The 27,269-nt window shown below is 33.4% G+C and overlaps 1 long non-coding RNA gene across 2 annotated transcripts in view; it reads right to left on the bottom strand.

Moving 5' to 3' along the window:
- Positions 1–27,269, bottom strand: part of LOC309624654 — an 84,735-nt gene that overhangs the window by 38,661 nt on the left and 18,805 nt on the right. The window contains exon 2 of one of the 2 annotated variants that reach the window (XR_014242074.1): positions 26,559–26,685. This is a non-coding gene — a long non-coding RNA (uncharacterized lncRNA). Of the gene's footprint in view, positions 1–1,040; positions 26,686–27,269 lie in introns of those variants that run through there. The other variant, XR_014242075.1, reaches the window with a different exon arrangement.

Genomic DNA, 27,269 nt, shown 5'->3' with positions numbered 1-27,269 from the left:
AGTGGACATATTTCAGTCTCTTTCTTCTAGGGGCTTATAACCTATTGAGAATGGTTTGGGGGGTAGAGAATAAAGGGGCAGGGTCAAACAAATTCAAAGGAAATAGTACTAGTGTGGCCATTTCAGTGTTCCTAACTCAATTCATATCTCATATTCACCTAGTTCAAAATCACCTTTTTAAAAAATTGAAGTATAGTTGACATACAATATTATATTAGTTTTAGGTGGACAATATAGTGATTCAACATTTATATACATTATGAATTGATCACAATAAGTCTGGTAACCTCTTTCACCATACTAAGTTATTGAAATATTATTGATTATATTTCCTATCTGTATATTACATCCCCATGACTTTTTTTATTTTATATCTGGAAGTTTGTACCTATTAATTCATTTCAACTATTTTGCACAACTTCCCACCCCCAATCTCTCAGGCCAGCACTAGTTTGTTCTTTGTATCTATGAATCTGTTTCTCTTTTGTTTTGTTATTTGTTTGTTTAGTTTCCACATATAAGGAAATTATATGGTATTTGTTTTTCTCTGTCTAGCTTATTTCACTTAACATAATACCCTCTAGAACCAACCATGTTGTTGCAACCATGTGGAATATATATATATATATATCTCACATCTTCTTTATCCAATTTATCTATCAGTGAATACTTAGGTTACTTCCATATTTTAGCTATTATAAATAATGCTATAATGAACATGGGGCACATATATCTTCTTAAATTAGTATTTTCATTTTCTTTGGATAAATACCCAGAAGTGAAATTGCTGGATTGTGCGGTAGTTCCATTTTTTAATTTTTTGAGGAAACTCCATGCTGTTTTCCATAGTGGCTCCACCGATTTACATTCCCATCAACAACAGTGCATAACAGTCCCCTTTTCTCCATATTCTGGCCAACACTTGTTTTTCTTGTCTTTTTGATGATAGCCATTCTGACAGGTGTGAGGTTATATCTCATTATGGTTTGGATTTAAATCTTCCTGATGATTAATGATATTGAGCATCTTTTCATGTGCCATCTGTATATTTTCTTTTGGAAAATGTCTATTCAGGTCTTCTGCCATTTTTCCATTGGATTTTTCTATATTGAATTATGTGAGTTCTTTACGTATTCTGGATATTAACACCTTATCAGATACATTATATGCAAATATCTTCTCCCTTTCAGTAGGTTGCCTTTTTGTTTTGTTGATTTTGTTTTTCACTATGCAAAAGTGTTTAGTTTGATGTAGTCCCATTTGTTTATTTTTGCTTTTTTTGCCCTTGCCTGAGGAGATAGATACAAAAAAAATATTCCCAAGACCTATGTCAAAGCACATACCACCTATGTTTTCTTCTAGGAGTTTTATGGTTTCAGATCTTACATTTCAGTTTTTAATCTCTTTTGAGTTTTTTTTGTATATAGTGTAAGAAAGTGGTTCAGTTTCATTCTTTTGCATGTAGCTGTCAAGTTTTTCCAACACCGTTCATTAAAGAGGCTGTCTTTTCCCCACTCTTTATTGATGACTCCTTTGTCATAAATTAAATGACCATATAAGTATAGGTTTATTTCTGGAATTTCTATTCTGTTCTATTGATCTATGTGTCTGTTTTTGAGTCAGTACAGTTTTGATTACTCTAGCTTTGTAGTATAGTTTGAAATCAAGGAAGATGATGCCTCCAACTTTGTTCTTTCTTAAAACTGCTTTGGCTATTTGGAGTCTTTGTGATTCCATATAAATTTTAGGATTATTTGTTCCAGTTCTGTCAAAACTGTCAGTGGTATTTTGATGGGGATTGCAATGAAAATCTGTAGATTGCTTTGGCTAGTAGGACATTTTAACAATATTAATTCTTCCATTCCATGAGCATGGACTATCTCATTTATTGGTATCGTCTTCAATTACTTTCATCAATGTCAAAATATCTTTCATCTCCAGAACCTTCACAGGGGTTCGAGTGCCCTGAATCAGAGCACTAGTGTGCTAGCATAGACCCACTATGAAAAATTCTATGAATGAGGAAAGAAGTGACACCAACTACCCATATCTCCATTATTCAGCTGGGGGAGGAATTGTTCCTGAGGGAGGAGGTAACTAATGATACATTGGCACTGGCTCCTCTGCAACAACTGATTCAGCCATATAAGTTCCCATTTAGTTTTTGTCCAAAGAGAATTAGAGCAATTCATTCAGGTCTTGCAATATTATATAAATTGTAGGAGCTCAAGTTTGGGAAAATCAGAGCAGAATAATCACCTCAGTGTTTGTGTCTTGAAAAGATTGTTATATCAGAAGCCAGAGCCCACATGAATTGGCTCATTTCCTTCTAAATCCCAATCATAGAAACTGGAATTGAATTATAGTGGCAAAGTTAATAAATTATAGTTTTAATATTCAATATATACAGAACTATATTGTGTTATTCCTGATTTATTTTGTATTTTAAATTAAGCTCTTATCAATAATTAAACTTAAGTTCTCTAAAACAAGGAGTCTAAGGGCAGGGAATTTTTTTTTTAATTTACTTGCTTTTATATCCTTAGCACCTAGAAAAATGTCAGGTACATAATTGTTGTTTAATAAATGTATGTTGAGTGAACAAGTACACCTAAGTACTTTTCTCCCTCTTCCATTAGGAAGAGGGAGAAATTGTTGTTTGAACAGCATTCTGAAGAAAATTCTTTTGCACAGATTTCTACTTTGTTTCATTTCTTCCCAATTGCCTCAAAATAAGAAAATTAAAAAGAACACTTTAGGAAATATGGGGTAAAATTACCACAACTATGGGTTTATAAAATCCAGAATGTTTAAGGATTCTTCCAGCTGTCAGTAACAAAAATCCAACTCAAAAGATTTAATAAGCAACTAAATTATTGTTTCACAAAGCTGACAAAAACCCAATGATATATTTCTCAGACATGGTTGAATAGATGCTCCTATTAGGTCCTCAGGGATCTGAGTCAATTTTTTTTTTCCCTCTCAGTAATATTTTTCTTTTCACTGACTTTATTCTCAGGCAGACCTCTGCCTATGGATTCAAGATGCCAGTGATATCTCCAGACTTTCATGACATTATAGCTTGAGTTTTCAGAGAAAGAGAAATTATATTCCCAATACATCACGCTGATAAATGTCCAAAGAGAAATAAGGTGATCTCAGTATAGTTTATGTGCACATCCCTGAACCAACCCCCGGACTGCTAAGCCTGGGTCTCCTGCTGATATCTGGGCTGGAGACAGAAAGTCAGGGTAAGATTAGCTCCACCCACAAGCTGGGTAGACAAAAAAAAATTAAAAACAAACAAGCACTGTCAACCACTCATAGTCACAAGACACTGCAAAATCTCATTCCTACTTTCTTCTCTGGTCACATCTCACCTCAACTCTTTCTATTTCCTCATGATCTGTGTTCCAAATAGATTGACCTTATTTTTTTCCTAAATGCATCAAAGCTCATTCACTCCAAAACACTTTTACACATGCTGCTCTACCTGGAATGTTCTTCCTTCTTCTATCCTCTTCATCCTTACTAGGATGAAGGATATTTATCCATTAGCCAGCAATTTAGTGATTACTTTCTCATGGAAGCCATGGATGGTTTTCTAGCTTAGGCAAAATCCTGTGACACATGCTCCCTGCTAAAAAATGTATATGCTTTTATCCAGAATTTGTCATTATTGTAATTACTTATATTCTAAATATTTGTTAACTTTTGGTCCTTTTACCTGCAGGAGGACAGCATTCTAGACTGTCACCTTCCTTATGGTTCCCCCAGCATGTGACATACTATCTGTCTGGCACATGGTAGGCACTAAAAATATTTATTATTGAGTCCAAGAAAATGCGTCAAAGCAATGACTGGATTAATTAAATATTGAATAATTGACTAGTCCATAGGGAGAACAATTTTTTCAGTAAAGGGCTAGGAAATAAGTATTTTAGGTTTTGCAGCCACATTTTCTGCTGTATATTCTTCCTTGGATTTTGCTTGTTTGTCTCTCTGTGTGCTTTTCTACAGTCATTTAAAAATGTAACAAACATTCCTATTTCCTAAGCCGTACTAAATAGATCACTAGCCAGATTTGGCCTGTGGGTCATAGTTGGCCCACCTCTGCATTAGTATACCGGTAGTTACAATTATTTCTGTAATTGCATAATTATAATGAGATTCTATCTCCAACTCTTTTATCTTTTGCTTTGCTTTTGTTTCTGAGATGTACACTTGATTTTCTACCCTACATAAATACATAAATATTACTTCTGTATTACTTCTGTTCTCAGACCCCAATCCAAGATCATATTGATGTGTTCTCTTTTCCAACTTATTTGTTACCAACTTTTTCTCCCTATAAAATGCCTGTGTATTTCTTCTAATATCCTGCTGTCTGTGCCACACTGTGTCTTTTGCATTCTTCAGCCAAGCGCACCTGCTGCCCTGACTTCTTATTGCTGTTTCAAATTTTTATGCTGCATCATCATCCCTTCTGCTTTCTTCAGTATATAGTATAATATTTCAGTAGAAGGAGAAATGTTTATTTAAAATAAACTCATTAAAACAGACATTCCTAGATTCTGACACCAGGGAAATAGCATGCCATCTGCCCTCCATAGGAGCTCTTTGCCTGAGGGACACAACCATATCACCCAGGTAAGCTCTTACTAATGTGTAGATTGTACTGCAACCTACAAATTGTGTTTGTCATTCTAGACCTTCTGTCCTTTTGCTGCCCTTATTTCTATAGTACATTTTTAATCCTTTTTTTTCTATTGTATATACTTTGACATTTCTTTCCCCAGAATGCAACAAGCACTATTCTTGTGAATAGGGAACTTAGAACATCTCACCCATTATTTTCTTGTGCTGTCAGTTTCTCAGTGTGAATTGCAAGATTTTTTTTAGGAAAAGCATGGCACATTTCAGGTACTGCTATTGCATAAATAGAGGGTAATAATTTAAAACCCGAAATGTATACATATATAGGTATTTTAAACGCCATCCCTTGTGAATTTGTGATTTATGAAAGTGAGCATGCCATGTCTTACAAACTTCAAACAAAAAAGGAATCTGTCATCAACTTACTTATAAAATAATCAAATAAAGTGTGGCAAAAATAAACTCTTTCTCAATATTAACCATAGTTATCTATAAATAACACATAGTCTAGTAGCTCTTCATCCAATATGACAAATGGTATATTAAGGTAAATTTTACATACAATAAACTGCTTGTTCCTGAACTTCATATAAGTTGAATAGTAGAGTATGTATTATTTTGTTTCTAATTTTTTGTTCACCATGATGTTTTGAGATTCAGCCATGCTTTACATGTTCCAAAGGTCCATTCCTTTCATTGCACAGGATTATTCCATTGTGTCATGAATATACACCAATTATTCATTCATTCCCATGTTGAAGGAATTTTGAGCTGTCAGTTTTTGTCCATTATTAATAAATCTGCTATAAATACACATGAACAAGTCATTTTGGTGGACCTAGGTGTTATTTCACTTGGTTAAATACCTTGAAGGGTTTCTGCTGCATTATGGGGTAGGTGCACTTTTAACTTTATAAGATATTGCTGAACATTTCCAAAGTTGTTGCAACATTTTACATTCTCATCAGCAATGTTTGTGAGATTTAGTTGCTCCAAGCCTCATAAAAATTTGGTGCATACAGTATTTTAAATTTTACCCTTTTTATTGGGTGTGAGATAGTTTAATATGCATTTCTCTGATGACTAATGACGTTGAATACTTTTTCAGTTGCTTATTGGTCTTTCATATAATCTTCTGGCCTTTCATATAATTTCCTTTATTTTTTTGGACAACTTTATTGTTTTCTATTATTATTATTAGTTTATAGGAAGTCTTTATATATCCTGACTATAAATATCTGGCATATATATTCTTGGTGTGCTTATTCATTTACTTAAAGGAGTTTTGAAAAGCAGTGAATATTTTTTAAAATAAGCTTTTTATTTTAGAATAACTTTAGATATACAGAAAAACTGCAAAGATAGTACAAGAATTCCCGTACATTCCACATCCAGTTTCCCCTATTCATAACATCTTATATTTGTATGGTCCATTTGTTAAAATTAATGAAACAATATCAATACACTATTATTTCCTTAGTTTTTTTTCCCTATTTTTCTATTCCAAAATACTGAGCAGTACATGTAGTAGCTATGTCTCCTTAAGCTCCTCTTGGTTGTAATAGTTTCTCAAGTGTTTTTGATGTCCATGACTACTTTGAGACGCACTAGTCAAGGATTTTGTAGAATGTTCCTCAAGTGGGGTTTGTCTAGTATTTTTCTCATAAATAGACTGAAGTTATGAATATGTGAGAGGAAGACCATGAAGATAAAGTGCCATTTTTATCACATCATAGGATACATAGTATCAACCTGACTTGTTATTGTTGATGGTGACCTTGATGACCTGGCTGAGGTAATATTCGTCAGGTTTCCCCCCTGTCAAGTTACACCACTTCCCCCTATTCAGTCCTTACTGTATTTTTTGGAAGACTATCACTATACACGGCCCAAACTTAAGGGGTGAAAAGTTATGCAACACCCTGAGGGTAGAGTATCTACATCAATTATTTGGCATTCTTTGGCACTGGAGATTTGTGCCTTCTCCCCCATTATTTATTGATTCAATAATTTATTTTTATTAGTATGGACTCATGGTATATATTTAATATTTTCAGTTATAATACAACAATACTTTATGTATTTAGTTGCTCAAAATGTTGACATTGGCTATCGGAAACTCTTTCAGTTGACTTCTGTCTCCCTTTGACATGCTCCCTTATTTGTGTGTGTGTGTGTGTGTGTGTGTGTGTGTGTGTGTGTGTGTTTATGGTCTATTATTTATTTATTTAAAATTAATAGAGTTTATTTTTAGAGCAGTTTTAGGGTTACAGAAAAATTGTGCAGAAAGCATAGAGAGTTCTTGTATTTCTCTTTTCCTCCCTTACCTACTCTCCTCTATTATTAATATTTTGCATTATTGAGGTATATTGTTATAACTGATGAGAGAATCTTGATACATTATTAACTAAATTTAATCTAGTTTACAATAGAGTTCATTTTTTGTGTTGTATATTCCATGTGTTTTGACAAATGCATAATGTCATGTATTCATCATTACAGTTTCGTAGTTTTACTACCCTAAATATCCACTGTGCTCCAACTATTTATTTGTCGCCTTCTCTGACCTGAACCCTTGGCAGATTGTTCCCCTGTCTCTACAGTTTTTCCCTTTCTAGAGTATCATATAGTTGGAATCATACAGTATGTAGCCTTTCTAGATGCTCTTCTCTCACTTACCAATATGCATTTAAGATTCCTTCGTGTCTTTTTTGACTTGATAGCGCTTTTCTTTTTATCACTGAATAACATTCCATTGTATGGGTGTACAACTGTTTGTTTATTCGTTCACTTACTGAAGAACATCTTGGTTGCTTCTAACTTTTGGCAGTTATGAATAAACCTGTTATAAGTTTTTTTTTTATGCAGGTTTTTGTGTGGACATACATTTTCAATTCATTTGGATAAATACCTGAAAGAATGACGCCTGTGTCATATGTTAAGCCTATATATTTAGCTTTGTGAGAAATGGCAAACTGCTTCTAAAGTGGCTGTAACATTTTTCATTCTGACCAGCAATGAATAAGAGTTCCTGTTGCTCTATATCCTTTCTAGCATTTGGTTTTACAAGTGTTTTGGATTTTAGTTATTCTAATAAGTATGTAGTAGTATTTCACTGTTGCTTTAATTTGTAATTCCCAAATGACATATGATGCTGAACATCTTTTTGTATGTTTATGTATGCATTTTTTGAGCACTGCCTTACTTTCTGGTACTACAGAATGTCTCTGGGTTATCTTATATATTTTCTGTCTATGTCCTAGAATCAGCCATTTCTCCAAGGAACCCTGGTTCTTTTTAATGGAGAATGGTATTAGAAACCAAACTCTGGGTGTACGACATGCTTGTTACTACTGGTGTCACTGTTTCTAAGCCATCACAGTTGACAGAACAAGGACATTTATATGTCTATACTAACCTGTATAGATTCACATCCATATTTATTGCTATATGTAATCTTCTGTATCTATATTAAGCTAAACATGAGTTCATAGATTATTGTATCCTCCTACCCTTGTTTAACTCTAACTTCCCACTTCATCAGTAGGAAACCTGGCTCCCACAATCTGCAATAGTATACTTATTTGTTCAATTACAGTATACTGTATAGGGCGTATTAGAATTATTAGCCATTACTCCCATGTTAAACAACTTTATCAGCTAGAGGGAAATGCTTATGCACAGCTGGTTTTGCCTTTAGTCTTACAGAATTCACTCATTTCCAGAATTACTTCTTAGTAGTTTTTTTCCCTGACTCCCTTCACTGAGGTTGTTTGATATATTTGTAATACAAGTAGATTGTTTGGTCACATTCTGGTTTCCATTCTCATATACTCAGACCTTCTAAAAAATATTGTAAAATTTGCATATATAAACGTTTTACTCTTTGTGCTGTAAAGTTCTGTGATTTTGAAAAATGTACCCTGTCATGTACCCACCATTACAGTATCACACAGAATAGTTTCATTTCTCTAAAAAGTCCCCTGTGCTTCAGTTATTCAACCTCACTTCCACTCCAAACTCCTAGAAACTGTTGTTCTTTTTACTATCTTGATATTATTTCCTTTTCCAGAATGTCATAGAATTGGAATAATACAGGCTACAATGCAGTCTTTTCAGACTGACTTCTTTTACTTACCAATAGGCAAGCTTTTTGTGGTTTGATAGCTTATACTTATCGCTAATAACAGTCCATTGTATGGATGTACTACAGTTTGTTAGAAGAATGTGTATTCTAATGTTGTTGGATGAAATATTCTATAAGTGTTAATTACATCTAGTTCATTGATGGTGCTGTTAAGTCAACAATATCTTTATTGATGTTCTGCCTACTTTATATATCAATTACTGGCAGAAGACTGTTGAAGTCTCCGATTATAATAGTAGATTTCTTTATGCCTCCCTCAGTTCTATCTGTTTTTGCCTCATGCTATTGGTGTCCTGTTTTTAGTTGCATAGATGTTTAAGACTATTATGCCATCTTGGAGAATGATCCCTTTATCATAATATAATGTCTTGTCTTTTTTTATTTTTTTTTGATAATTTTCTTCTGAAGTCTGCTTTGTCTGAAATTAATATAGCTATTCTTCTATTCCAGCTTTTTTATTAGAGTTAACATGGTGTATCTTTATCCCATTACTTTAACTTATTTATGAGTTACAGACAAACAACAAATCATTGGGTCTTATAATTTTTATGCATTTTGGTAATTTGTCTTTTATTTAGTGTATTCAGAAAATTCACATTTAAAATAATTATTGACATAGTCGGACTAATATCTACCATGTTGTAACTGCTTTCTGTTCATTAATTTTGTTCATTTTTCCCTTTATTTTCTGCCTTATCTGGATTTAATTGAGCTTTTTATATTGTTCCATTTAATTTTAGTAGTTGCACTAAATTTTCAATATACATTTTTAACTAATATAAGTATACTTTCAACTGGCACTATTCCACTTCATATAAAGTACAAGTACCTTATAACAGAGTAAAACAGGTATTCTTAATTCCTTCCTCCAATCCCTTATGACATTACTGCCATTCATTTCACTTATATATGCTGTAATCCCCCAATACATTGTTACTATATATTATTCTCTTAAACAAGTATCTCTTAGATTAAGAATAAAAAAAATAAAAGATTTTATCTTCATTTATCCCTTCCCTGACATTCTACCTTTCTTTATGAAAATTTGAGTTTCTGACTTACTTTGTTTTCTTTCCCCCCTAAAGAACTTTTTAAAACACTTCTTGCATGACAAGTCTGGTCTCCATGAAATCTCTGAGTTTTTGTTTGTCTGAGAAAGTCTATTTCTCCTTCACTTTTGAACAGAAAAAAATTTTGGCAGAATTCTTGGTTGGCAGTTTTTTGTTTTTGTTTTGTCTTCCAACAGTTTAAATATATTAATTCATTCTATTCTTGCTTGCATAGTTGCTTAGTTTTTGTTAAGAGGTCATTGTAATATTCCTTTTCAGGTAAGGTTTTTTTTATCCCTGGCATTTAAGGTTTTCTCTATGTCATTAGTTTTCTGCAGTTTGAATATACTTACCTAGGTTCATTATTTGGTTTTGAATTTATTTTGCTTGATGTTTCCTGAGCTTCCTAAAACTGTAATTTGGTGTCTGCTTTAATTTTAGAAACTTCTTGGCCATCATTAACTCAAATATTTTTTCTGCTCCAATCTCTTTTTTCTCTTTTTAGTATTTCAATTACATGTTCCACCATTTTAAATTAGACCACATATCTTAGATGTTCTCTTCTGTTCTTTTTCTTCTTTTTTGTCATTTTTTATCTTTCATTTCAGTTTAGAAAGTTTCTATTGAACTGTCTTCAAACTCACTGATTCTTTCGTTAGCTAAGTCAGTTTGCTAATGAGAACCTCCAAAGCATTCTTCAACCTATTACAGTGCTTGTAGTTTCTAGAATGTCCTTCTGATTCTCTCTCAGTTTCCATCTCTCTGCTTATATTACCCATCTATTACATGATTTTATATTTTTTCCATTAGAGCCTTTAACATATTATTCATAGTTACTTTAAATTTCCTGTCTGATAATTTCAACATTTGTGTCATATCCAAGTCTGTTCTGATACTTGTTCTATGTCTTCAGATTTTATGTTTTCTTGCCTGTTGGCAGGTTTTCTAATATTCATTGAAAGCCATACATGTTTAATGGGTTCTAGGAACTGAGGTAATAGGCCTTGAATATGAGGATTTGTGTATGCTGGCTAGGAGTTACTGTGTTTAATGTTTGCTAGAGCTGTAGGTGCCAGAAGATTCCAACACCTCTAGTGTTTTTGTTGTTTTTGTTGCTATCTTAACATTGGGCTTCCCTCAATATTCCTCCTCATAGGCAGTCTGCTTTTTGCCCCTCTTTCAGCAGCAATACACTATTATTATTCTGGAGCCCTGATGGTATGGCGGTCAAGTGTGGGGAAAGGGAAGCATTCTAAAATCTTATGATTAAATCTTAGCGTTTTAATGGGCTTCTGTGTCTGGGTAGTGACTTTAACAAGTGGTTTTTCAGGTGGTATAGCATTTTTCTTCCCTTATCTGAGACAGGAAGTCTATGGGAGATGGACTTGGAGGAAAGAAAAGCTCTTCTCTCACTGGAATAAGGCTCTGATAAAACATTTTTACCCTGGAGAATTTTTTTGTAATGGAGAATGCTCTAGGCATATTTTACAATGACTAATCTTTTCCCACTGTCAGAGTTATGAGGGAATCTTTGAGAACCTAGTGAATTTTCTGAAGATAAAGTCCACAAACTTGTGGAAACCCCCCAAGACCATAGCCCCAGGTGTTTCTAACTCACAAGATAGTCCACATTTAAACTCCAAAAATTCATCAAAATTACCTTTAAGTGTCCTTCAAGATTATGGCTATAGTGACTGTTCTCCAAGTAAGCAGATCTCAGCTGTGAATCTCTGGATTTGCCTCTTTTTCCAGATTTCAGAGTGGATGGTTTGTGCTGCAACCTCAGTTCTCTGATGGGTCCAAGAAAAGTTATTTATTTTCAGTTTGTTAATTTAATTCTTGATATAAACACAGATATGATGACTTCCAAGCTCTTTACATATTGGGACTGAAATCCAAAATCTGAATACTTTAATTTTTATAAAATCAAATTTATACACTTTTTCTTTTTAGTCTAAGAAATCTTTGTCTATCCCAAGGTCATGAAAATTCTTTCCTACATTTTCTTTCAGAAGTTTTATAGTTTTAACATTTACATTGCAGTTTGCCACCTATGTCAAATTAATTGCTCTGTGTGGAATTAGGCAAGGATTTAGGATCATATTTTTTTCAACAGTTGATGAAGCATCATTTGTTGAAAAGACATTCTTTTATCCTGAACTTCTTGCACTTTTGTTGAAAATCAATTGTCTGTATAAATGTGGGCTATTTCTAGACTGTCTTCTGCTTCATTGATGAAGTTTACAAATCTTAGGTCAATACTGCAGTGTCATTACAGAATCTTTAATATGTTTTAATATTTTCATTAACAGTCATTTATTTTTTAAAGTAATTTAACAGAAACAAAAGTGTGTCCTTTTTACATTTGGTAGTGTATATATGTCCATTCCACTCTCTCACTTCGTCCCAGCTTACCCTTCCCCTTCCTGTGTCCTCAAGTCCTGATTCACTTTGTTATAAGGCAGAAACTAACACACCATTGTAAAGCAATTATACTCCAATAAAGATGCTTAAAAAAAAAAGTAGTGTCTTTTATATTTACCCATATATTTACTTTTCTGGGTGTTCTTCATTTTAATTCTATAAATCCAAGTTTCTATCTTGTGCAATTTCCCTTTTATTCTGAAAATTTTTCTTTAGCGTTTTTTTGTAGTGCAGGCATTTCCTCAACCTTTGTTTTTCCTAAATTGTCTTTATATTGTGTTCATTTTTGAAGAATGTCTTTATTGGATCTTAAGTTCTGGGATGGCAGTTACTTTTTTCTTTTGTTCTATTATGTACTGGTTTATTCCTGATTTAAAAAGTCTACTGTCTTTCCTATCATTGCTTCTCATATATTATGTGCTTTTTCTAAAAAGTCAATTTCAAAATTTTTTCTAGCTTTGGTTTTCAGTAGCTTGTTTATATGGTCCTTTCTTCATCCTATATGAGTTTAACTGAGCTTCTTAGATTTCTAATATAACGTTTTCATAAAATTTGCAGGACTTTCAGTTATTATTTTTGCAAATAATTTTTTTCTTTCCCATTCTTTTACTCTACTTATGCTGTTACTCCAATTAGATTTATGTTAGTCCAGTTGATAGTTCTCACAACTCATTGAGGTTCTGTTCCTTTCTATTTTTTACTTTTTATTTTGAGTTTCTCTTTTTATTTTATAGTGGAACTTCATTCAAGTTCATATTCCTTACTTTTGCCATCTCCAATCTACTGTTGAGTCCATGCATTTTTAAAAAATTTTAGTTATTATAGTTTTCATTTCTATAATTTTCATTTGATTCTTTGGTATAATTTCTACTTCTTTTACAAAGTGGTCTGTCTGTTTATTATTACTATATTTTCATTTAAGTCCATGACTTAAGAATTTATAATACCTGCTTTGTATTGTTTTTCTATTGCTCCATAACAAATTACTACACATTTAGCTGCTTTAACTAACACCTATTCATTATCTCACAGTTTTGTAGGTCTTCAACCTGGGTGTACTCTATTAGTTTCTACTAAATGCATAGGGTCTTACAAGGTTGAAATCAAGGTGTCTGCTGAGCTGGGCTCTTATCCAAGGACTTTAGGAAAGAATTCACTTCCAAGTTCATTCCCGTTTTTGGCAGAATAAATTTATTTGTGGTTGTAGGACTGAAGTACCCATTTTTTTCTAGCTCCTGGCCTAGGGCTACTTTCAGCTTTTAGAGACCCTTCTCATATTCTGGAAGCTGGTCCAATCCTTACATATGGCCCTTCCATCTTAAAAGCCAGCAATGATGTGTCAGATCCTTCTTGTGTTCCAAATCAAGCAAGGAGACAACTGCTTGCTTTTAAAGGGTGAATTTGCTTAGAATAGGTCCAAGCAATAGGATATATAGATGTAAACACACAAACATGAAGAAATTCATTATAAGAAACTGTCTCACATGATTATGGAGGTTAGCAAGTCCAATTCTGCAGTGTGGGCCTGCAGTAGAGTTGATGATGCTATATCAGTATGAATGCCAGAAGCCTAGGAACCAAGAAGAGTCAGTGGTATGGATAAAGTCCAAAGGCAGTCTGCTGGATAATTCTCCTTTGTCCTGGAGGCCTGTCTTTTCATTCTAGTCAGGCTTTCAACTGATTGGACAAGGCCCACCCATATTATGGAGGATAATCTGCTTTACTCAAAATTCACTGATTGAAATGTTAATCTCATCCAAACACCCCCTCTAAGTTGACGCATAATATTAATTACCACAAGTAGTAACCTTAATTTTATCTGTTTAATCTCTTTTGCCACGATATAATCATTGCTGTGATACCTTATCATATCATATTATCATATCATACCATATATACACTCTCAGGAATTAGGACAGAAAATCTTGGTGGGCCATTTTAGGATTCTACCTACTATATGATTTAAAGTTCTTATCTGTTCATTATAACTAACCCATGTTATCTCAATTCTATTTATATTGACTGCTTTTTCTATTGATCTTTGATCACATTTCCTGTTATTTCATGTATAGTTACTTTTCACTATAACCTGGATAGTAAGTATGATAAGGTGTAGAGACTCTGAATTCTATTATCTTCTCTGAACATATGTTTTGTTTTGTTTTTTTTCTAGTATGAAATTAAATTACTGTCACCTTGAACTTATGGAAGTTCAGTATTAAGCTTTTTTTTTAGGACCACTCCTTTAGTCCTGCAATATAGCCTTACTTTTAAGGTGTGGGAACTCTGAGTCTTAAATAATAAATCTGAAATGTTAACCATGTCCCTTCTAATGTTTTGGGGCTCACACTCCATATTTTGTCTCTCTTACAGCTTAGAGTTTTAGCCTTCCAGTGATTACCTTCCTTTTTTCTTTTCTTAATATTTATTTATTTATTTGGCTGCATTGGGTCTTAGTTGAGGCATGCAGGATCTTCGTTGTGGCATGCTGGATCTTTCATTGCAGCACACGGGCTTCTCTCTAGTTACGGCATGCAGGCTCAGCAGTTGTGGCGCATGGGCTCTCTAGTTGTGGCATGCGGGCTCCAGAGCGCACAGGCTCAGTAGTTGCAGCATGTGGGCTTTCCAGTTGTGGAGCACGGGCTCTAGAGTGTGTGGGCTCAATAGCTGTGGTGCGTGGGATTCTAGTTGTGGTGCACAGGCTCCAGAGCATGCGTGCTCAGTAGTTGCAGCACATGGGCTCTCTAGTTGTGGCTCGCAGGCTCTAGAGCACACGGGCTTAGTTGCCCTGTGGCATGTGGGATCTTAGCTTCCTGACCAGGGATTGAACCCATGTCCCCTGCATTGGAAGGCGGATTCTTAACCACTGGACCACCATGGAAGTCCCCGAGTGGTTACCTTCTGATGGGCTTCTTGAAGTCTGTCTTTTATATGTGTAAGCCAGGATTCATTTAAGGATTTAAAGAGACTTGTACGGAAATTGTGGAATTGCTCCTTTCGGGTGGCTTCTTTCTTTACAGGATTTCCTTTCTCAATTTCCAGTCAATCTGGCAGCTGAGAACTCTATCTTCTAACATCTTAAATTACTAAGACTGCAACTTTCTGCTTGAGTTCTAGTCAGTTTGTGTCCCATGGACTGAGAATTTCACTCAAATTTAAAGCATTTTAAGAATTTCACTTTGTACGTTTCCCTTTTTTTCAAAGGGTTGCATTTACTCAAACATCTATCTAATTTTCTTTCTCTTCCAGCGCTTTCCTTTTAGTGATTTTCTATTTCCTTCCTTCAAATAGTTAAATTTTATCTGTTTACTCATTTAATATATTTTGTCCAGAGGTTATAATTTCTCTCTGTGAGAAGATTTGTCTGATAGCAGGTGATACTGACCTGTGTTGTTATTACTGATAGCAACCTCCTATTGACATTTTATTTAAAATGCTAACAAATATTTAGATGATTATGATAATAATAGAAATAATCATAACTCTTTAATTGTGGTTTGTCCCTAAATTTGGAAATTCATTTAATTTTGTTGAATTTTGTACACAAACTATACACACACACAAACTTGCATATGTATTCATATATACATATGCATACATACACACACACCTCTTTAGTAGAAATGGAATGTCATACAACTGTACTTGGAGGAAGTACTGAAATTATTATATGCCATTCAATTAGCACTTTTCAAAATAAGTACAGCTGGTCCTTGCCTAATCATGCGTTTTAAACTGTTCAAATTGTTTGTTCCTTTAAGATCTAATTCAATTTCTATCTGCTAAATAAAGAATAATTCAACAACTGTTAACACTCCTGATATTTAAAACATGATTTAGCGCTACTTTTCATACTGGCTTAGCTTTCTCACTCTTTGAGTCATGTATTACTCATGCTACCTCAACTTGAGAGCATACTTCTTCATGATAAGTACAAAGTTAAAGGCTATTTTTTAAACGGTTCATAAAGGAATTAAAAGAGGTTAAGATTTATACTCAAACAGATATAAGTTGCAATTCTGGCTTAATGCTTGGCTTTGTAACTTTGACACATTTTCTAACTTTTCTGGCCTCAGTTTCCCCTTCTGAAAAATATACTTGAGAGTGTTCTGCAGATTGTAAGTTGGTCTATCTATGTTATTATTTTTCTAGGATCATGTATTAATGTTGCAAACATACTTTTCTTTCCATAATCTTTGCTGATTGAGTGATAATTCTATTCTCAGTGTTTTGTGAGTGCTAAAAGCTAAAAAGATTTGTGTGCTTCTATTTATTGCAACACTTTCAAACAACAAAGATTCACACTTTTTGAATAATATTCCTAAATGATATACCCCTGATATCAACAATAAAGATTGAATAGCTATTTTAAGACCTGCACAGGAAACCAAATTGCATATATCTCCATGGCTGAAAAATTTCAATGTGAAATGAGTAGGATGGTGAGAAACAGAATTTCTAAAACTTTAAATTTGATTTGAAATTATACCAGGCTTTATCAGTTTTTTACTTTACCTCAAATATATGGAAATGTTTGCCTTTTAGTAAACAGTTTGAGCACTAGAAAATTTAGAAATTTTCCCTTAGGAAAATTTTGCTTGGAAGGGGGAGAGAGAAAACCAGTCTTCTTTTTTTTTCCAAAACAACAATTATTATGCAAATCGTTCAAATTGTAAAATCTCTAACTATAATAATTAAAGTCAGAGAAAATGGAATGGTGCTTTATTTATATTGCCATGATAAATAAGCTTATATATAATACACTTTATCCTTAGACTCTAGCTTACCCAGCATCTGAAAAGTGTGAAATAATTTGCACAAATGCCATATTACATTTAGCTTATGATTTAGATGAGAAGTTTAAAACATTCAATTGATTTAGTTATGTTGTCATAATATCCTCCTATATTTTACCATAGCTCTCTGTTAATTGCAGCCTTCTTATTGATCTTTTTTAGGTGAAAACAAATCTGGAAAAATGTGTAGGCCATATCTTGACAATTATGGAAAGATAAAACAGATTTTTCATAATCATGTTCGTGCTTACTGAAATGGTATAATGAAATTATAGTTTTTGGATTAGTGCATCTGTAATTCTGTGAAATTCTAATCAAACACAGAGATTTGCAAGCATTCAGAGTATAACTAAATGAAAACTTCAGGGAGATATACTAGGTTTCGATCAATGCATTCATAGCTATTAAAAAACATGTAGGGGAAAATTGATAACGTTAGAACACATTTTAATTTGAAATCATTAAATATAGAAACTTTCCCTCTATTTTCCTTTTAAAGAAAAAAGGTATATTTTGTTACTGAACATAAAAAATTGACTGAATTTTTTTCTTGTCTTCTTTTTTCTTTGTTCCCACTTTTTCTTTTCTCTAAGCTCAGAAAGAGCTTAGTGAATTTTTCTAAGGAAGATAGTGATGACAGTGATGATGATGGTGATAAATACGATTTTTATCAGTTAGTTTATTTGAAGAGTGCTACATTATACTATGGTATAAGTGGGAAACAATGGAAAGGACTTTTTCTTTTGTCGTTATTCTTTGGACAATAGATTACTAACGTTGCATTTGAAAACACATAAGCTGGGTTTTAATCTTTCGTTCTATATACAGGCAATTTTCTTTCACATTTTGTGTGTGGTGAAAATGGATTTACATACTTCCTTTTTATTTCCACTAATTACCTAATTCTGAGTATAATTTAACTCTTAATTTTTAAAACAAGGCTATGAAGTAGGGATTATTATGTTCTCCCATTTTACGAATGAGAAAAATGAGTTGCCGAAAAGATAAATAACTTTCTTAGCATCTTATAGCTGGTTGATGCAAAGCAAATATTTGGACTCTGGAATTTTGGCTGCTGGATCCATGTTTTTAACCATTTAATTATGCTTCCTAAGAGGAAGTGGTCCTTTCATGGACAGGAGCTCCAAAAGTGCAGGTTGCTAAGCATGGACAGACAGGAAGCTGAATGTTGACATGGCCGTGATGTGTGGGATTGAAGAATCTCTTGCTTTCCTTTTTCATTAGGCTCTGGGAGACTTTAGGCTGCTAAAGTGATTGAAAGAAAATAATGTTATTTGATCCTTTGTATGTGTTTATGTGTGCCTAAAACTCCTAACCACCAGGAGAGACAGACACATGGCTAATTTTTTTTAACCTGGTATGTCCCTAGTTAAAGTGAAAAAATATATACAGTTTACATAAGGAAGAAGGATAAAGAAAGGGAAAATGCATTAGCAATACATTCAACTGAAGAATAAGAAAGACATTTTTGGATAGCGTGGATTAAGAGGGTAATTGAGGTCGTATAGGAATAGCTACAGAGTATGAGGGCAGTTCATGGAAGAGAGAGAAAAAAGTAGTTTAAGAAACATTTCTGTGAACTATAGGTTCATGTTACTTTTAATACATATATTGAAAAGCATAGAATTGTTGATAAATTATTTTGTATCTTAGAAATACACTCTGATTTTGAACTGCATGAGGAAAGCACACATACACACACATGCGCACACACACATTGAGAGCCAGATACGGCTATCCTCTCTCAAAAAACCCCTATTTCTGCTTTAAGCCAACACTGGAGTGTACATCTTTAGCATTTTCCTAAATGAAACCCATTGTACATGTCATTATTGAAAAATGTTGATTTGAGTGAATGTGTTGCTGGGTATCTGGGAATGGAGTTTTACTGCACAAGAGAGCATTTCCTATCTAAAATCTCATTAGACATCCACTTCATACCAGCTCTGCATAGGGAGTCTTCCTCCAAAGAGATTTAAATGGGAGTTCTTGCCTATTTTTTTTCTATACAATTTAGCTCATGCTCAGCTTCTTCAGACCTAGTTCCCAGTTGAACCACCATATTAGAAGCCTCTCTGAACTAGTTTACAATGATAATCATCCAACAAAATTCGCTCCTTCCATGGAAGGAAGTGCATTACTAACCATTAAAAATATTATATTTGACAATATTGATACATAAACATAAATTGAATATATAGTAAATATATAAAAATTATTTTTCAAGGAAATATATATGAATACAGTATTCTTAAATCTAAATAATTTAGTCATGGATATTTAAGGGTTTTTCCTCCTAGAACTCTAAGAAACAAACTGTTACGGTTATATATCTTTTAATTAAATCTTTAATTTTATTTAAATGAAATAATGATTTCAGATAGGTCTACCTATCCTTCATAAAATGAAGGAAATCTAAAATCCTTTTAACATACTAATGGTAACTCACTTTCATTGATTAAAGTTACCTTTGATTTACTGATAGCTAATATTCATGTCGTCATTTTTGAAATCAGAAATAAAATTATGTGTGTACGTGTTTTCAAAGAATAATATACTAGGTTTTATTTTCAAAGATTTTTGAAATGAATTTGAAGATATTTTAAAGTAAGCCAAAATATCAGAAAGGTTTTGCTATATTCCACTGAAGCAGCTGATTTTCAGGAAGACTGATTGAGATTAGCAAGCATATTCTGAAAGCAACACTGTTTTGCACTGATGAGGAAGATTACCGGGCTCATTCCCATAAAACTTCTAATGATTCAAATATGTTGTCAGGCTGTAGTAATTTTTTAAGTTGTATTTTACTGTGGTAAGAACACTTAACATAAGATCTACACTCAACAGATTTCTAAGTGTGTAATACACTATTGTTGACTATAGGTACAACATAGTACGGCAGATCTCTAGAGATTATTCATTTTGCAAAACTGGAACTTTATTCCTGTTGAATAGAAACTCCCCATTTCTCCCTCCTCTAGCCTCTGTCAACCACCATTCTACATGTACTTCTATGTATTTGGCTATTCTAGATACCTCAGATAAGTACTTACCTTTCTGTGACAGGCTTATTTCACTCAGCATAGCGCCCTCCAGGTTTATCTATGGTGGCACATTTTGCAGAATTTTCTTCTTTTTGAAGTCAGAATAATATTCCATTGTACCTTTATACCATTTTTATTGGTATCCATTCATCTGTTGATGGACATTTAGGTTGTTTCTACTTCTTAGCTATGGTGCATAGTGATGGAATGTGGGGATGCTGATATCTTTTTGATATCCTGATTTCAGTTCTTTTGAATATATACCCTGAAGTGGGATTGTTGGCTCATATGGTACTCCTACTTTTAATTTTATGAGGAACCTCCATACTATTTTCCATAGCAGCTGTTTTATTTTTAAAGTATTAACATTGCAGCAATAATACAGATTGAGATAGGGACATTTTTTCCCCTCCATTTTATAGATGAGGAAACAGAGGTAGAGGAAGTTTAAGTCACTTGCACAATATCAAACAGCCACTGAGTGACAGAGCCCTAAAGCTAAGAACTACTGCACACACCCTCTAATGTAAGGTAGTATGGTGAAACATTTCACCTGTTTTCCCATCGATAAGATAAACTCTAATCACCACCATTGTATTACTATCATTGATCCCAAGATGAGAGAAAAAAGAAACATGGAAAAATAACATACAGGGCTCTGCATAACGTAGTTAGCTTTCCAGATATACTGAGATTGATATCTTATCTCCCAAACAAACATATCTCAGTTCAGACATTATCAATTAAGCACCAAAGACACATATAAATGCTTCAATCAAAATAGGCCTTTCTAAATGAAACCATGCTTAGTCCACCAGACAGACCCAGTCAGTGTCTACATTAAATCAAAATTTGTGTAACTCAGGACTAAAATCCTGTGGAGTTTTTCCAAAAGCTGTTAAAAATGTTATTTAACATTTTGAAAAAAAAAAGTTGACTGCTTTTTTAAAAATTTCAAGTAGTTGTTGTGTTCTTTGGTTGATACAGCCCCAAATATAAAAGCTGGTATATTTTAAAGCAGCAAAACATAGCTTTATATAGCATTACATTTTCTACATATTGTGTTATTTTATATAATCTCTTCAGTCTCTTAAAAGTGTTATTGAGTGAGTAAGTGGTTGTTTGGCAGTTTTACATTTATAATTGACCAGTAATGAAAATTTAAATAAGAGAAAAAATATAAAATGTTGTCAGATGGTGATCAATTTATAGTGGAATTTTTCCATGTAAAGTTCTATAAATGAAACAATATTTGGAAGAGTTATCTTAGAAGAAATTTTTCCTGAGTGCATGCATATGGAGCGTTTTCCAAATTGCCTTTGTTAAAACTTTATTCAGAACAAATATTTTAAAATTTTATTGGTATTAACCCTTCAGAAAATGAGTAGGACTTTTATTATGACAATAATATTGAGTACACAAACACCTAGAAATAACTCTATGCTTGAATATGGGTCAGCTATAAGAATATGGTACTGAATAATAATTTCATGTAAGTCTCTTTAATTCCTAACTCTGTGTGGGTTTTAAAAACTGAAACATAGGGAAAACAAACAAACAAACAAAAACAAACATCCCCAAGCTTGAACTAATAATCTCCCACAGGTCTTAATTATAGTTCCTACCTTCATTCACTCCAACACATTAGAAACTTTCAGAACCTAGATTTGGATGAGGTTTCTTAGGGAAGCAGTGCAAGTAAAGAAACTAGAATCAAACACCCTCGGCCGCTTTCCAGTTTATACATGAAAAATAGGGGCCACTGGCCTCTTAAACACTTTGTTTTTGTTGTTGCTGTTTGTGAGTCTGGTTTTTTGGAAAAAAAAAAAAGATATATTACCTTAAGATAAAACTCTGTATTATTTTTGTTTCTTTATGGACTTATTATTCTGTGCAATACTGTACTTTTTGTAGATAAAAATATAAAAACTTCTTTAGGGAATTGAAACATACCCTGCACCAAAAATAATATTTCAAAACTCTATTTCAGGGAAAAATTATCATGATGAAAGCTTCTTTCTAGTCTACATTGACCCATGTGCCTTAACCTTTGTCAAATAAGTTACAGCCTACAGAGCCATAATAATTCTACAGAGTACATAAAAACTGGTTTTTCAATTGGCGAGGTCACATTAAATCAAAACAAAACCGCCGAGGTCATTGGTTTGATTTCTACTGTCCTATTAATTCCATCCATCAGGCATAGTTTGGTACCCTAACCTTGGAAAGTGAGCTTGAAAACATGAATATTTATTTTCTTAGATTTGGGGAATGAGGTAAACGTTAAGTGTGCAAATAGATCACCAGTCTTTCATGTAAAAAATAAGATAGAGATAAAACTACAAAGTCTACAAAGGGGGTCGATGAGGAGTGTCACTCAAAGGACTCTACATAAGAGTGCACTATTTGCACACACACGTGTTCTTGAAGATTTAATCCTCTACTTCAAACATGCAACTCCAAGCTGGCAAGTGCCTTAGACCCAAAGGACATGTGATTTAGTGTGCTTCTAATTCTGTGGTAGCATGCACAAGAATAAATAAGTGCTTAAGTATCCAGTTGTTTGACAGGTCTTGATTTTGCTAAAAATCAGCATTTTAGTCTCATGCAAGAATTAATATTTTTCTGACTCCTCTTACTCAGCTCTCGAACAATGATTTTGGAGAGGCTCACTCCCAAGTTTGCCACTCGACCTAAGGTTTTATGAATTAGTGAGTTAACAATATGTTACAAAAGAGGTCATATAATGTAGTCAAAGAATAAAAGTTAAAAGAAAAAGTAATCATGCAGGAAATCAGAGAATATTTTAATAGCACACTTAGTCCATTCTCAAAAGACATCAGAAAAATTTTGTTGAGTTAAAGTGATAGACAAATAGTAAGATAAAAACTGGTGATTTGGGGCTTCCCTGGTGGCGCAGTGGTTGAGAATCCGCCTGCCAATGCAGGGGACACGGGTTCGAGCCCTGGTCTGGGAAGATCCCACATGCCGCGGAGCGACTGGGCCCGTGAGCCACAACTACTGAGCCTGCGCGTCTGGAGCCTGTGCTCCGCAACAAGAGAGGCCGCGATAATGAGAGGCTCGCGCACCGCGATAAAGAGTGGCCCCCGCTCGCCGCAACTAGAGAAAGCCCTCGCACAGAAACGAAGACCCAACACAGCCATAAATAAATAAATAAAATTAAACTTAAAAAAAAAAAAACAAACTGGTGATTTGACTTATAATTAAAAGGCCTTATAACAAATGTATGGAATAACTTAAAATTAGTAACTTTGTGCTTTAATTTGACGAAAACAAAAGGCCTATACAAAACAACCATTAATTAAACATTTGGAAAGCAAACCTGGACATTTTAATTTTGACATCACTAAATTTTATTTGCAGGAAAAGGAAAAAAAAAAAAATTCTGTTGACTAACAGTGATCTTAAGGTGGATGACATTGTGGTCTCCCTTGCATGGCTGTTGATCACATCTCACATTAATTTTTAAAAAACAATCAGATTAATGAAAGCTATTCTGGGTTGGTATATTTTTAGATTATTTCAATAAATTAGCAGAATAGTAACTTAATTCTACTATTTTAAAAATTCTGAATTTTGTAGAATATCTATGTTTTATCATGAAACAGAATGAGGTATTATTTTTGGTATAAATTATATTTTTATATTTAGACATAAATTAGTGAACATATTTTATTATTATGTTATTAATTCAGTACCTAGGTCATGACTCAGCTGGTACTAATATTTATTATAAACTATTTGTTATTTAATAGAATATTCTTTTTTTCCATCTATGTGTTGCTCTTCACACTATATACTTATAAGAATTCACCCAGATGTGTATGCCTACATGACATCATCAAAGTTCAGTGAATGTAGGAACACATATAAGCCTGAAGAAGGCTCACATGCCCAGGTAGGGAAGAATATATATATATTTTTTTCTTTAAGAATATCTAAACTCTTGGTAATACTTCAGATACTTGATGATAATCTACAAAATATATAATCAAAATAATTTCATTACCTGTCATTAAAATTATTTTCTCAACGGATGATTTAATGGGTGTTTATGTTGATCAGTAAATGTTTAAAAATACTACTTTGCTAAAATATAGTAAGAGATATGCACATTTCAGTTACATTAAAGTAAATCTTATTTTGTGTACAATTTTTAATTTCATATCTACATGTTTAGGTACTTCATATGGGTCTGGAGAGAGTTTATTATTGAGATCTACTTTTCAACAATTGGCTATTCTTGTAGATGTTTTAATTAAATACAAATTACTTTCAAATTTATTCTTCTTAATTCACTGTTTAATATTAAGTATACAAATCTACACCTACCATTCCTAGTACAATGTTTTTGTAATATATGATGCTGACATTTTTGAATTCATGAAAATGATAGTAGTTATTTTTAATGTTTGAAACCTGTCACCTAATAGAACAGAAGCGCTTATTCCCACATCCTAGCACCTGGGAACCAATTGCAATGGCTAAGAAAATCAAAGAGCAGAACTTTGTAATTCTGAAATTTTGTCTCAATGAATTTGTATATACCTTCAAAATATCATTTTAATTTAGATTTTCAAATTAGGTTTTATCTAGAAAATACTCAAATGAAAAATGTATAATTTGCAGGATGGTTAGGAAGATAGGTAAGCAAAAAACGCTGAAGCTATGAATTTCCAGGTGACCAACACAGAAGTGGTGCGTCCAGCATGAAAATACTAATGGTCTCTTCTAAAGTATTATTTATTCCGAAAATTTTAAATTAATGAAAACAATAATAGTCATGTGTGATATTGAAGGCAGAGAAAAAGACAGGTAAATACAACATATGTGAGGTGTGGAGAAGAAATGTTTAAAAATCACAAAACAGACAACCAATACTTTGGTTGGTTCCAAATCTACTTTTCCCTCAGTTCTCATCTCAGGATGGTGATTCTATTTGTCAGCCAGAGTCATCCCTCTCTTAATTTTCCTAACACTAACATGTAATTCATCAGCAAGTCCTATCATATTTATCTTTATAGTATATACAAATATAACTGTTCCTCCATGATATCATCATCTTCTACTTGGACATCATCGAAGTCTCTTTTTTGGTCTCTCAGCTTGACCAGTCCTACTCTTCCCCTTCCTTCAGTCTGTTCTCCATCAAAGGGGTGATCAAAATGACCCATTTAAAAATCTAAATCAGATGATGTTTTTCCTCTGCCCCAAACCTGCAAAAGCTCCCTATCTCAGTTAGAATAAAATGCCTGGATGTAACCAGCCCCACAAGGCTGACTCCTTGATGCCAGCACTCATCTCATTACAGAATTATTTACTTTCAATTTACTGCTTTTCAGTCCTGATGGTCTCTATGCTATTCTTCAAATAACTGAGCAAGTTTCTGCCTCTGGGCATTTGCATTTGCTGTTCCCTCTGCCTGGTGAGTTCTTCCCACATGTAGGCAGATGGCTGGTTTCGCTTCATTCAATTCTGCTCAAGCATCACGTCATCAAAGACTCCTTTTCTAACAGTGTTATGCAAAAAGGCACATACTTACCAGTCTCTCTCGATCTCCTATTAGGTTTCTATCGCTCCTAGAACTAAGTCCATCAAATTTGGTGACTTAAATGACACAAGTTTATTATCTTACAGTTCTGTAGGTACACATTCCCACACGAGTCTCACTAGGCTAAAATCAAGGTGTCAACAAGGTTTGTGTCCCTTTCTCTCTAGGACAGAATCTGTTCTCCTGTGTTTTCTAGCTTCTAGAGACTGACCACATTCCTTGGCTCCTCCATCTTCTTATAAGACCGTCTCACTGATTCTCTTCTATTTTCACGTCGCTTTTTGAGATGAGAAGTGTTCTCTGCTTTTAAAGGTTCGTGTAATTATATTATTGAATCTGCCAGAATCATGCAGGATAAACATTTCATTTCAAGATCTTTAACTTAAACACATCTGCAAAGTCCCTTTTACTATGTAAGGTAATATATTCACAAATTTTGAATATTGGATTGTGGACATCTTTGGGTGCCACTCTTTTGTCTACCATCTCTCTTTACCCGCTTTATTTTTACCTATAGCACTTATCATCTTTGGCATTAGTATATGCTTGTTTATTTGCTTACTTTCTTTCTCCCCTTACTTGAATGCAAGTTTCTTGAGACAAACCTTTCTATATTTTCTTTACTGCTCTATCCCTAAGTCCTAGAATAGTCCCTGGGATATTAGAGGCATTAGAGAAATATTCGTTCAATGAATAAATAAGTCAGGTGCATTTAATAACTAAAATAGATACTTATGAGCAGGAATAGTAGATTTGATTTTGAAATTAAGAAATATTACTAAACAAATGTGTGGTTTCATTTGAATATAAGAACAGAATTTGCAGGTATAGTGAAATAATATGTCTTACGTTTTCATCATAGCCGTCTGTCAGCAAAGGACCACTTCTTCTATGACCATCCAAGGAATGGTAGTTTAAGTATAGAAAAATGAACAAATCTCGTATTGAAAGTTTGTTATCAGATGACACTTTAATTCTGCAAAAAAAACAAAACACACAATAGCATATTAACTGCTAAGCTAGATGGTACCCCGAAGATTCCAAAGTGGGTAGGTGGTAGGGTCACTGGAGAAAACAATGAAGTCTAAACATTTCATACGAAGAGTACTGCACATCAATGTCTTTTCTTTGAAAAGTGTTAACACTTATTAAAATAATTATCATCTGAAGTTATTCCCTTTGGCTACGGTCATAAATCTATCTCAAATTTTATCATTTAACTTTTGATTACATTTTATTTTTGAGGAATTGCATATATACAGTGTTATATTTTTGAGGGATTGCATGTAAACAAAAACTACATATTTATTTCTGTGGGCTTCAAAAATGGGGACTTGTAATCTTATTTGCACTGTACATGGTAAGCTAATAAGAAGAACACAGAGGATAAAAGTAATAATATCAGAGAAGAACATAATATCAGAAGAACACAGAGGATAAAAGTAATAATGAGAAAGATTTTCAGAGCTCTAATAATTAATATCTGGAATGCATTTCTCTTTATGATATCAAATAGCCATTTATATGTGACTGTATATTGTGCTAAATTTGAATACATCC

The sequence above is a fragment of the Balaenoptera borealis genome (assembly GCF_965194805.1).
Source record: "Balaenoptera borealis genome assembly, chromosome: 2".
Classification (NCBI taxonomy): Eukaryota; Metazoa; Chordata; class Mammalia; order Artiodactyla; family Balaenopteridae; genus Balaenoptera; species Balaenoptera borealis.
The sequence above is the reverse complement of the archived record's forward strand: the minus strand, read 5'-3'. Positions and strand labels throughout refer to the sequence as shown.